At 47.1% G+C, this 13,291-nt stretch overlaps 1 protein-coding gene across 2 annotated transcripts in view; it reads left to right on the top strand.

Annotated features, from left to right (window-relative positions):
• Positions 1–7,001: 7,001 nt before the first annotated feature.
• LOC124523276 (zinc finger protein 558) overlaps positions 7,002–13,291 on the top strand; it is a 28,871-nt gene continuing 22,581 nt past the window's right edge. Inside the window, exon 1 of one of the 2 annotated variants that reach the window (XM_047095139.1) lies at positions 7,002–7,304. The gene's annotated coding sequence lies outside the window, so the exon portion shown is untranslated. Of the gene's footprint in view, positions 7,906–13,291 lie in introns of both variants that reach the window. The other variant, XM_047095140.1, reaches the window with a different exon arrangement.

Genomic DNA, 13,291 nt, shown 5'->3' with positions numbered 1-13,291 from the left:
ACTTCTTTTCCTTTTGCTCTATAAAAATAAGTCATGATATTGGATTAAAATTATAAAGGAGGCCTGCCTTCTTAGGAGCATTCTATTTGGTATCTTGTACGTCCACCTTCCTTCTCTACCTTTGGGGATAGGTCTGACCTGTGTCCTGGGACATCATCAAATAGATTTGTGTCAGAACCAGAAAGTTCAAGGTTAAAACTCAGGATCTACTCCAGATCGTTTCTCCTCCACGGTTTTGTAAGATGCTCTCTGTTACAATTTATTCTCACTTGTGCTTGTCACTCTCAACCACACAATTCCTGGTCCTCCCTCTCTGGACACACGGTTGCTTAGTCTTTCTCTAAGTCTCCAGCCCCACCATCCTTCTGTGTTATGTGACTATTCATTTGGTCGCCCATGGACCTCTTTGTTTTCATAGCTCCTTCAGAGCTTAAACGAATAATGAAATTATCATCTGCCCCATTCTTAGCAACTCGCTCCTATATCCCAGACATTTACGTCAACTGAAATGGTCATGACCAAAAATAAATAATTCAGAAAACATATTCACCCACCATAAATTCCTCATTTTCAGTTTTCACTCAAACACTCATACAATAGTTACCTGTCCCTCAAGATCGGAAGTGATGCCAGATCACCGTATCTTCACCTTACTTTCTCCCCTATCCCTATCACTCCTGGATTCCATGGTCTATGATCTCAATAATTCCCTTGGAATAATCCAGAATTCTTTAACACTTGTCGTATCTGCCTTATAAAACTTCAAATCTGAAAGACCCTGTTCATCTGCTACGCTAGATACTGCTGGTCTTATGATAACTACGGAGAAGAGCACACATATTTTGGTACCACTATAAATCCAAAATCACCTGCCTCCCCTGCGAAGCATCCATAATGTCTGGAAATTTTACTTTATTTTCATGTGTTGGCATTTTTATTCCCTGTTTTTTCACAAGGCTTGTTTCAAACATTCCCTACTTTTCTTTCTGCTTCGTACCTATTCAAGATCCCCTAACTTGCCTGATATTTCGATAAGGCTCTTTCTATTCCTTCCCCTTTGTTGTGAGCTGCTGAGAAAAGGCCCTCTACATCATGTGCCTCTGGAGCCTCATCTTCAAGAACCTTCTCAGACTACCCCCACCCTTGTGTGTGCCCTCACCATTCTGTGGGTTTTGCCTTGGTAAGGTCACAATGACTCCTTTGTTACTAGGCCCAGTAGGAACTTTTCAATGTTCATATGACATGATCTTTAAGTGGAAAACTTTTAAGTATGTTTGCAGCAACTTACATACGGGACTCCTAGTTCACAGCTGTGAGTCATTTACAATGTAAATATAGAGCAGGTACATCCGATAAAACTCAATTTACAAACCGAGGTTGTGTTGTGAGTGGAAAGTGCAAACTGGATTTCTGATAGCACACAAAAATACGTCAACTATCTCTATTAATTTCTACACTGATTGCGTGCACAGATGAAAATATCTTGGCGATAATGTTTTAAAATATGCTATTAAGATTAGTTTCACGTGTTTATTTTTAGCTTTTTAAAGGTGGCTGCTAAATAAAAATTTCAAGTCCATAGTAAAGAGCGCTTAGTGGTCCTACTGACAGCACTTATTAAGTCATGTGTAAAAATAAAGCCCAGAGCAAAATGTCTGGGAAAAATTTTCCCAAGGAGAGGGGTCTACCTTGACCCCACAGCAAGATACAGAACACACACACACACACACACACACACTCCGAAGCAGACATCGGCCCCAGAATACCACCACTATTTCTCAAATGCCATGAGGTTTCCCTCCCACACAGTCCAAACTGGACTTGATCTCAAGAGAGACGTTGGAAGTTTACATAATTTACCAGTTAGGAAGAGCCAAACCAGAGACTTAGCGTCAAGACTTTTTGTGACTTGTCCATCCTTGGCTTCTCTTGTAAATTCAATAGGTTTGGAAATATTTTTCAGGGAGGGTCATTTTTAAAAACACACAGTAAATGTAAATAATAATTACTCTAGCCAATACTTGAAAATAAGAGGCTAGAATGAGAATATCATTAATATCAAATCACCACTGGGTTTGTGAGTCAGGGAACAGATGAGATTGGATTGACTTGGGCTCATTAGGCTGATGCTAATTGCGTTTGTTGACACAGAGAAGAAAACTTATAGTGTGCACAGTTAGCAGGGCCCAAGAAGCCCCAGTAATTCCTGGGTAGCATCAGAGAAGAGGACACAGGACAGAACAGGTATCTTAGGGTGTGATTTTGCTTGGGAATATCAGTAGGATGCTGTGTGTGACATAGGTAATGCATTCATGTTGCTCGTTCATTTACCCGTCGTTTGTTATTGAGTACTTTCTACATACATCAAGGCACTTGTTCCTGCCTCTTGAGCTTACAGTCAGTGCCAGAAGAATTTATAAATGTTATGTATAATATACAGATATAGCACTTGAGATATGGTAGGTGTTCCAAGCATTTTTCAAACATTAACTCCTTTAATGGTCTCTATGACCTTACAAAGCAGGTACACGTGTTATTATGCCAGTGACAGACGGAGAAACTGAGACACAGATAAGGTAAGCCACTTGCCCAAGGTTGAAGATGTATTAAACGGTAGAGCTGGAACCCAGGCCTGTACTGAGAGGTATTCTGTGCCATGTCCCCATCTTGTAATTCTCATCTCTGAGGTTATATATCAGACACACAGGCCACACGCCCACAGACGTTGCAAATATTATCTTATATATCCCTGGTAATGTCAACAGGAAGTAGTTACCAGCATGAACCCCATCGTTGTTTTTTTTTTAAGTTTATTTATTTTTGAGAGAGAGACAGAGAGTGAACAGGGGAGGGGCAGAGAGAGAGGGAGACACAGAATGGGAAGCAGGCCCCAGGCTCTGGGTAAGGCAGGAAATGAGGGGAGGGGGTGCCTTCCTGAGCAGGAGCAGGCTGTTAGGTATAGGAAACCTGGCAATCCATCAGGTTCATACCCCAGGTCATGGCTGGCAGGATGGAAAGGTGAGTTCTCCGTACCGAGCACCTCTACCCACATGTTCATCCCAACTCTCAAGGTGCCATCTTGTTCCCTCCCTGGCTGGAAGGTCTATGCAGATGCTCCTCTGTGCTGGGTCTTGGGAGCAGAACTGGTGGGCCCCATTTCCTCCTGCGGTGGTGTTCACACAGGACACTGAAACCTCCTTCCAGTAAAAGCTTTCAGGATTAAAATAGGTCCCAGTGCAAACAGGCATTCAGGTTTTATCTCCTAAATCTCTATCACATTTTTAGGCTTTTGAACAATAAACCACTCAGATACATTATATGTTTACTCATTCAGATCTTAGAAAACAAACTGTTTTACTTCTGTCAAGAGATTTTCTCCTCTCCTTTTAAGAGTCCCTGTCTACAATTACCCTCGGCCATCAAGACTTTATTTTCCTGTTTAAAATTTCTTGAGGGGCGCCTGGGTGGCTAAGTCAGTTGCGCGTCCAACTTCGGCTCAGGTCATGATCTCACAGTCCGTGAGTTCAAGCCCCGCGTCGGGCTCTGTGCTGACAGCTCAGAGCCTGGAGCCTGCTTCGGATTCTGCACCTCCCTCTCTCTCTGCCCCTCCCCCACTCACACTCTGTCTCTGTCTCAAAAATAAATAAAAACATTTTAAAAAATTAAAACAAAAAAATTTAAAAATGAAATTTCTTGAGGTGGGAGCCTAGATTATTGATTTCAGACATTTCCTCTTTCCTTTTTTTCCCCTAATGTTTATTCATTTTTGAGAAAGAGAGAGAGAGCACGAACAGGAGAGGGGCAGAGAGAGAGGAGGACAGAAGATCCGAAATGGGCTCTGCCCTGACAGCAGAGAGTCTGATGTAGGGCTCAAACCCAGGAACCATGGGACCATGACCTGAGCTGAAGTCAGATGCTCAACAGACTGAGCCTCCCAGATGCCCCATACCACATTTTCTTTATTCTTTCATCCAACAATGTACAATTAGGTTGTTTCCAACTTTGGCTATTGCAAAAACTGCTGCAGTGTGTTTTCTCAAATGTTTTCCTGGAACTTAGTGAGATTGAAAAAATCTTTTTCTTATATACATCAGCTAATGTAATGAATTACTTTCCTAAATTTCTAGAGTTTAAATATTTGCCACTTTATAGATAAATCTTGCCTAATTGTGATTTGTGTTGATATTAGCTCATTAATAATTTAAGAGTTTTCTCATCACATATTTTTCCATAACAGCTTTCTGTGTGTGTGTTCAGGAAGTTTGCATATGATATGGGGATTCCCTAATTCTTGAATATGTAGTAGCGTTTTCTAGTAAACTTTTAGGATAGGAAGTATCTTCCTAGGTCTGAGGCAGAGAGCAGAAAAATAATGTGATTGCTCTACTTAACTATATTCAAAGAAAACTAGTTTTATTTAATCATTAAAAATCTTTTTTAATGTTTATCTTTGAGAGAGACAGAGTCAGGATGCAAATGGGTTAGGGGCAGAGAGAGAGGGAGACACAGAATCCGAAGCAGGCTCCGGGCTCTGAGCCATCAGCACAGAGCCCGACGTGGGGCTCTAACTCACGAGCCGCGAGATCATGACCTGAGCTGAAGTTGGACGCTCAACCGACTGAGTCACCCAGGCACCCCTTATTAAATCATTTTTTACATGCTCATTGTTTATTTGTTAGAATGGCAGATATTATTTTATTAGTGAAAAGAGAATTCAATAAATAATTTTAAAATAAGACGATATCTACTGAGAACTTCTAAGAAATATGAAAATTTTAGCAATTTGCTACCATCAATTTCCTCATTTGTTAAATGGTGAGAGAGATAATAGCATCTTCCTTACAGATTTGCTGTGAAAATACTCAGGAGCGATGTACCTAAAATGCTTATCAGGTACATTGGAAAGTAATGCTCTCTTCATTTTTCCACAAGGATGATTATAGCTTTTATTTAATGCTTGAAGATTGAAGTTTTCAAAATACATTCTATTTTTGCAAAGTGAATCATTTTTATAAATTCTTCTTACAGTTTGATGACCACTTTGAAATACAAATTTAGGCTTCTGGCCTTGTGTGCATGTGTGTGTGTCTGGCTATACGCCTATGTCTTAAATAATACTTAAAGCCTTGTAATGAAAAGCTACCCTCCTCATTCTTTTCTGACTCCCAGAAACAACTTCTTTAGTTTTCTGGTTGTACCTCTGTATTTCTAAATGAGCTCCTTATACAGTGGTTTCATTTTTCAGCTTTTGACTTTTTCTAATTACTTATCTGAAAAAAATAGCATGTAGTTCTCTTACATAGCTTAGGACACAATTCCCCTTGTCCGATACAATTATTTAATGAATTAATACAAACCAAAATTCAACGTCTGTTGTTTTATCACATAAATGTTTAGCACTTTATGACATGTGAATCCTATCCATTGATACGCCATGTAGGATAATATGAAGACATTTCTTGTTTTTTCTTTTGACCTTAAATTTTTTTTTAAGTTCATCCATTTTTGAGAGACAGAGTGCAAGCGGGGAAGGGGCAGAGAGAGAGGGAGACACAGAATCTGAAGCAGGCTCCAGGCTCTACGCTGTCAGCACAGAGCCCAACGCAGGACTCTAGAACCCACCATCCGTGAGATTGTGAGATCATGACCTGAGCTGAAGACAGACCCTTAACCGCCTGAGCCACCAAAACATCCCAATCTTTTGACGTTTTAAATGGTAAGATTCTGATTTCCTTTTCTTTTTTTCCTATCAATTCATCACTGGTTTATCCCTCTCCACCAGAAATTTAAGTCTCTTTTCAGTAGATCCAGATGCATGAGACGGTTTATCCATTTCTGTTGTTGCTTGGGGACATCCCTATCAGGCTTGAGCATATTACCTACGTGTTGGGGTTATTACTGAGGATGACCATTATACACAATGCTTGCTAGCTAAAACGTAACACGGGAATTTCTGGTCTACTGCACGTAGGCTTGGGAGGGGCGTGGGTCTCTTGGAATGTCCCGGGCCTGCGTAACCCGCCAGGGCCAGCCTTCCCAGGTGTTTTTGCAGTCCTTGCGGAATTCCGGAATTCCGTTATCTATACATTGTATACAAAGTTTAACAAAACAGTAGGACACATAACCCTTGCTGCTTATCTCTGATTTGATTTGTCTCTTGGGATTGTTCACCTTCAAGTCGTGCATCTTTTTAGCACGCCTGAAATGTTACACGCCCTCTGTACACAACAAGCCAGCCGAGATTTGTGATTGGCCTGACTCTGCAATAAATGAGAATACAAGTGAGGCGAACAGGATCTTGGTCTTCGTCTGCGAACGTTGACCTCCATGCCTTCTCCTCTTTCTTAGCAAACTGTGGAGTAATCTTGCATCCATCGGCGCAGGGTTTGCTGGCCATTCCCAGCATATATGCATATACACACTATATCTATAAAAATGGAAGAGAAGAGGACATCTATCTCTGGGCAAAGGACTGAGAGACCGTGCTGGGAGTGAGGGTATTTTACTGCCTTGTGAATGTATGACCTAGTACCCTCCCTGTCCCCTCAAAATTCTTAAAATGGCGCTAAGGCAAGTTGTAGAGAAACGAATATACGTATGGTCTCATTTTTAAATAAAGACAGCAAACATGTACAAAAAATTAAAAGCCCTAAATATGGGCACGTCGTTCTACAGCGTTATGTGAGGCTGTGTGAACCTGCAGAAAGGACTGCAGAAAAGTTGTTTCTTGGGCAGCCTGCTGCTAGTACTGTCTAGGGACCCACGGGAAGCCCCGCCTCCAGACCCGCCCCTGGAACTGATTTCCTTCCACTGTCCCGCCCACCCGCCGAGCCTATTCCAGCCACACCCCTGCCCCGGGAATTGGTTTCCCTCGGCCACAACCCCGCCCACAGCCACGCCCCGGAACTAGTCTCCGCCCACCTCCCCGCCCGCCGTCACCCCGTTCCCGCCCACAGCCCCACCCACGGACCTGAACTCGGCCCGTCTGCCTGGCGCCGCCCACAGCCCGCCCCTAGGACTGGTCTCCGTCCCTGGTGCTGACGCAGCCCAGGGCCGTGGGGCCCTCCCTCAGAGAGCTAGAAACGCTCGCCCCAGGCTGGGGTGCGCGGCGGTGGCCCCCGCCCGCCCCAACCCGGAGCCCCTAAACGCCCCTCTCCGCCGCGGCTCGACAGAGACCGGAACTGGGGCGAGAGGCGGCCAGCCCGAGACCGGAAGCGGAAGCGTGGGGCGCCGCCGTGGAAGGAGCCTGCGGGGCTGGCTGCGTGGGGTGCGCCGTCTTCTTCGCGCGGGACCTGCTTCACGTGGTATGTTTGGCCTCAGCGCAACCGGCCGGACTCGGTGCGCGGCGGACAGTCCGGGGGGTCCGGTAGGCGCCCAGGGAGGGGCGAGGGCCGCGGGCATTCCCGGTCACGGGCTCTGGCGTCCCCGCGTCCCCCCGTCTGTAACCGGAGCCCCGTTTCCTCCCTGGGCTGTTGCCTCCGGTCAGTCCCAGGCTGCGGTTCCTCCCGACTCCGGGCGCCGCTGCCTCCTCCTTTGAGGGGTGATTGCCACCTCCCCCCTCTCCCCCAGAGGACTTTCAGCAATGTCTGGAGGCATTGTTTGGGTTGTACAAATGGGGGCGTGGGGAGGCTGAGCATCCCACAGTGCGCGGAACAGCCCCCCACAACGAAGCGTTATCAATAGTGCCGGGTCGGGACATCTGCTCTAGGGCCTTAAAAGCTCTGAAGTCCTGATCAAAGTCAGCTGAGTCGCTCATCAGCGCCCTTAAGTAACAAGCCCGTGTTTAAAGTGTCTGGAGTCACCGTAAAATCTTGATCCAGCCAGATGAGTTGAGCAAGTCACATGCACTCCCAGCATGACACTGCTTTCTCCCACTTGGGGTGCAGATGGCTACGTGGAAATCAGGTAAATCCAGTCACGGCCAACGTTGACACTTTAAGTAAATGAAAACGAAACAAAGATGAATGGGCGGTCTTTCTATCCAAGAACGATTACTTCCTATCAAAAGGCTTCGAAAGCGGTCTTCGTGCCTCCCCCCCCCCCCAGTCTGTGTTAAAACCAGCTTCGAGATCCCACCAGCCTTGAAGTGTGCCATCCTCCCTGATCCGTGGGTTTCTGTGTGACCAGGTGAGCACCGCAAGGACCTTGTCACAACAGGTGCCAGCAACCTCCGCTATGCAGAGGAGAGCTCTTAGTGGGTTTTCATGCTGCTCAGGTTGTAAACGCAAAGAGCCACTAAGAGGGAGGGTATCCTAAGAAAAATTATTTGTCTGTTTGATAGATTACGTTCAAAGGAAGGATACTGAGGTGTGTGTGGTTATGTGTGTGGAAATAAGGCAGTAAATGCACTTATATGCAAATAAGTACAATTTAACAAATATGTAAATGAGTGTAACCGTAGAGAAATGCAGACTTTCTTGCATTCCATAATACTAGAAATTTCAGGATTTTATATAGAAAAATATATACATTTTTTACATGTACATGTAAGATTACAAGACATCCCACTGAAGATAAGCAGGACTACTCAGCCACAGTCCTTAGACCCATTCCGTTTGACCTCTAAAGCCCTACAAATCCTCCACAGAGGTTCAAAATATAGGCACATGGTGGGGGGGAGTGCTTAGGACTTCTTTCTGTTAGTAATCTAAAACTGAATTGACCAGCAACAAGATGTATTTTGAAGAAGTGATTTTCATTTCTTTATTTACTTAATGAGATTTGCAATTATTTGGGGGAATATACAGCAACTTGTAGGTCGCAGGTTAGGGCACTAGTTTCCACAAAGATTGCCCTCTCTACCTTGCCTTTTGGTGGACAAGGAATTAACTTTATTTCTTCAAACTTCTCTGAAATAACAGTCTGGCGATTCACATCATAGAGGATTCTGTTAAGTAATCTATTCAATTGTTAGGTTTTACTAATTACGAGTATGTGTGTGTGTCCCTTTTTTCTCACTTTCCTGTAATGTTCTGGAGGGGGGGATGTTTGTCACGCAGTAAGTATCCTTTGAGTGCACAGTTTATGGCGACCAACCATCCTTGTGTATTGGAGAGTAAGAGGATTGCCAGGACATAGGACATTTAGTGTTCAAACTGGGACAGTTCTGGGCAAACCAGGATGGCTCAGCATCCCCGGGAGCCAGGCCCTGAGCCAGATGCATAGAGACCTGGGAGAACCAAGAAGACCTTTTTCCGTGTCCATGGAATTTACATTCTAATAGGGAATCGTGATTTTAAATAATTAATGACCGGAGTGATGTGGGAGCTTGGCCCAGAGGGCTCAGTGGCGGAAACAGGGAAGCCTTCTTGAGAAGGACGGATATTTACCTGGAGAGCTGAGGTTGGGGTCAGGTTGAACTGTAGGGTTAGCTGGAGCGAGCATGTGGGAGTGTTTTCAAGAGAGCGGTTCAGGCCAAGGGAACCGCATGAAGATAACCCCTGAGGCAGGAGAGAGCCTTGTGTGCTCCACGAGCTGGGAGGACAGGAATGGCTGGGCCGAGACAACAAAGTTGGGGGGCAGGGGGTGAGCCAGCCCAGAGCAGGGTAGGCTGGACCAGATCAGGTATTAGATTAGACTCTGTTCTAGGACCAGGGGAGAGACACTAGAGATGTGAGCACTGGGAGGATGTGAGTCACAGCTGGTCTGTGCATGTGGGTTAAAATGGACTTCTGGATTAAGAAGGAAGACTTAATGGGGCACCTGGGTGGCTCGGTCTTCAGGTTAAGCATTTGACTTCGGCTCAGGTCGCGATCTTGCGGTTTGTGGGTTCGAGCCCTGCATCAGGCTCTGTGCTGACAGCTCAGAGCCTGGAGCCTGCTTCAGATTCTGTGTCTCCCTCTCCTCTCTCTCTGCGCCTCCCCTGCTAGTACTCTCTCAAAAATAAATAAACATTAAAAAATTTTTTTTTCAAAGAAGGAAGACTTAAGAGGCAAGACAGGGAGCGGTAAGAAGAAGTTTAGGAATAAGGTGATTGTTCCCTAGGCCTGGATGATGGTTGTGGAGAAAGAAAGAGATGGGAAGAAGAGACCCAGGAGCGTAGAACTGAGAAAATGTACGATGCTTTCATTCATGCTTGTATTTTGTGTGATGGGACAGGGCACGTACTATGCCCCCAGTTCCTGTCCATGTAAACCTGCAGGCATCCCCTCACCCGAGTCCATGCTTTCCCCCCGCTTTGCCACCCACAGGCCCCCCCCTCCGCATCCTGAAAGCAGTCGGGCCTGAGTGTGTCCACAGCTGCCCCGTCCGTGGCGGTAGCCGCGAGTCACCTGGAGCTATTTTAATTAAAACAACGGGAAGAGTTCCTTTTCTCGGTCCTACTGGCCTCGTTTCAAGTGCTCAGTAGCCACATGTGGCTTGTGGCCGCCAGCTGGACGGAGCAGAATTAGAGGACATTTATGTCATCGCTGAAAGTCCCGTTGGGCAGCACTGAGAAGTGACCCATCATCCAGCACTGACATACATCCAGGAGCAGGAGTCACTGAATCTGTAGACTGAGCAGAGACCCCTCCTGCCTTCTTGTGAGGTTTCACCTGTCAGGAGACCTTGATGGGGGGCTCGGAGCCCAAAAGTGCCCCAGGCACCTTCTCAGTCCGCTTTTCCGCTTGGGGCTCTGGGGCTGGCTGGATCCCAGCCCTCTGACTCCTCAGCTCAGTGACTGGAACTCATCCTAACTGCAGATCGGGTCTCCGGTGGGGAGAAAGGAGACGTCCTCCACCTGCAGAAGGTAAGGAGGGTCCACGGCAGTTGCCCGGGTCTGTTGGACTCACACCCAGCCTTAGGGAAGGTTTGGTGTCAGAGGCTGTATTCGTTTACTGCGGCTGCTCTCACCACTTACCGGCACTTAGTGGCTTAAAGCAGCACAGATTTCACCTGCCGTTCTGGAAGTCAGAAGTCCGAAATGGGTCAGCAGGGCTGCGTTCCTTCTGGAGGTTCTAGGGGAGAATCGGTGTCCATGTGTTTTCCATCTTGTAGAGGCCTCCTGCACTCCGTGGCTTGTGGCTCCTTCCTTCACTTAAAGCCAGTGGGTAGCATCCTCAGATCTCTCTCCCTCTCTCTCTCTCTCTCTCTCTGACTCCTGCTTGCATCACCAACACCTTCTTCTCTGACCTGACCTTCTTACCTCCCTCTGGTAAGGACTCTTGTGATGACATTGGGCTCACCCGGATAATCTCCCCATCGCAGGATCCTTACTTTAATCACATCTGCACAATCCCTTTTGCTATGGAAACTCACATATTCACAGATTCTGAGGGGTAGAACATGGACACCTTTGGGGCACGGGCATTAATCTGTCTGCACACAGGCCTGGGAGGCAAAAATGCCCCGCAGCTCTTTCTTTCCACCTGGCCCAACCAGACTCTTAGTGGTCAAGGTTCCCCTCCCTGCTCATACAGACCCTTTATCGCTTGTATCTTTTGGGTACAGGGAAGGCACACAGACCTCAGGAAGCTGGTTTTATGGAGTGACATTTGATTCCCTAACTCCAGAGAAAAGAGGTATTCATTCCCTTTTTATAAAAAGGAAACATTCCATATACACTGCTTTGAACATTGATTTTTTTTTCCACTTACATTTATTGGGGGGCACCTGGGTAACACAGTCAGTTGAGTGCCGACTCTTGATTTTGGCTCAGGTATTATGTCACGGTTCATGGGATCGAGCCCCGAGCTCCATGTTGTCAGCACAGAGCCTGCTTGGGGTTCTTTATCTCCCTCTCTCCGCACCAACTCCCTGCCGCCCACCCCCCCTCCCCGCCAATAAATAAATAAACTTAAAAATTTTGTTTTAAATATTGGAGATAAGAATCTCTATCAATACCTAGAGATCATCTCTTTCTTTTTTGGCTGCATGTTTCTTCATTCTGTGGATATTCCACAATATCCTATTGATGCTGGGTTGCATTGTTTCCAGTCCTTTGATATTACACGTAAGGCCATTGTGAATAATCACAGCCTGCCTTTTAGTATTTGTGTATCCTTGAGATCGGTTCCTAGGAGTGTGATTGGCAGGGAAAGGGTAAATGATTTTGCATTTTGCATCAAATTGACAAATTTCCTTCCGTAGGAATTGTGCCCCAGTCGCGTGTGAAAGTGCCTTTCCAGACATCCTTGCCAATAAAAGATGTGCTCCACCAGGTCTTTGTCGATCTGACAGATTAAAAATGGTGTCATCGTAGCTACAGTCTCCCATCTCTGTGGTTATGAAGAAGATCAATGGTGATTCTGTCAAGGGTGGCGTCCTTGAAATGGTCGTGGTGGAAGCCAGGGTGTCCTGGGTTGAGGAGCCAGTGGGACGTGAGAAAATGAGACAGAGTGAAACACTTTCCCTGGGCTCACGGAGAGAGACTGGTACCAGAATGAAGACTGCCCTTACGATAGATTTATTTCACTACTAAAAACACTGCATGGGGTTTGAATGGTGTGGGAGGGGGTCCGGTGGAGGGGGAGAGCGGGAGGGGAGGGCAGACAAGAGACCGCCCACAGTGTGCAGCCCCTAAGAAGGCAGGTGGAGGAGCACAGATCTGAGCCGCAGAGCCCGGCCTCACCCGGGAGGGGAGACAGCTCCCGGCTTGTAACAGGAGGGAGGGCGGAGGCCGGGGTCACGTGGCCATTCTGGAGGCTTCCGAGGAAGGGAGATTCCTTCTCACAGGGGTTACTGTGAGAAGTAGGAGGCAGGGCAGTCTGCGCAAAGTGAGGGTGCGTGTATCTGTTGCCACCTAACAGGTTGTCCCAAACCTCGGTGACTTAAAACGATGATGATCATGTATCAGATCTCATGGTCTTTGTGGTTCAGGAGTTCAGGACCGCTTCGCTAGAAGGTTCTGGCTCAGGGACTTTCCTGAGTTCCTAGCGGGCTATCAGCCGGGCTGCAGCCATCTGGAGCCTGGACTGGTGCCAAGGGTTCAAGGCCAAGGCGGTTCGCTCCCAGGCGGGCACGTCAGTGGTGCTGCTGGAGGGAGGCCTCGGTTCCTCTCCAAGTCGGTCCCTCCATGGGGCCGCCTGAGTTCCTTGTAACGGGGCTTCCCCCGGAGCAAGCGGGGCGAGAGACCAAGCAACGCTGCAGTGCCTTGGAGCACCCAGCCTGGGAAGTCGCCCCCAAGGCGCTCTTGTGACCCGGGTCAGCCCGACGCGGGCGGGTGTGGACACCAGGAGGCTTGGGTCATGGGGGCCAGTCAGGAAGCTGGTTGCCGTGGAGGGCGGAGGGGAGGGTGTGCGAGGGGTAAAGAGATTAGAGGCCTGATGGTGGGGAGCCGCACGGACTTACAGGATGTCCTGCAGGGTCAAGG

This window comes from Lynx rufus, unplaced genomic scaffold (genome assembly GCF_022079265.1).
Source record: "Lynx rufus isolate CCGP_SWC_20201006 ecotype Redwood Valley unplaced genomic scaffold, mLynRuf1.p SCAF_4, whole genome shotgun sequence".
Classification (NCBI taxonomy): Eukaryota; Metazoa; Chordata; class Mammalia; order Carnivora; family Felidae; genus Lynx; species Lynx rufus.
The sequence above is the reverse complement of the archived record's forward strand: the minus strand, read 5'-3'. Positions and strand labels throughout refer to the sequence as shown.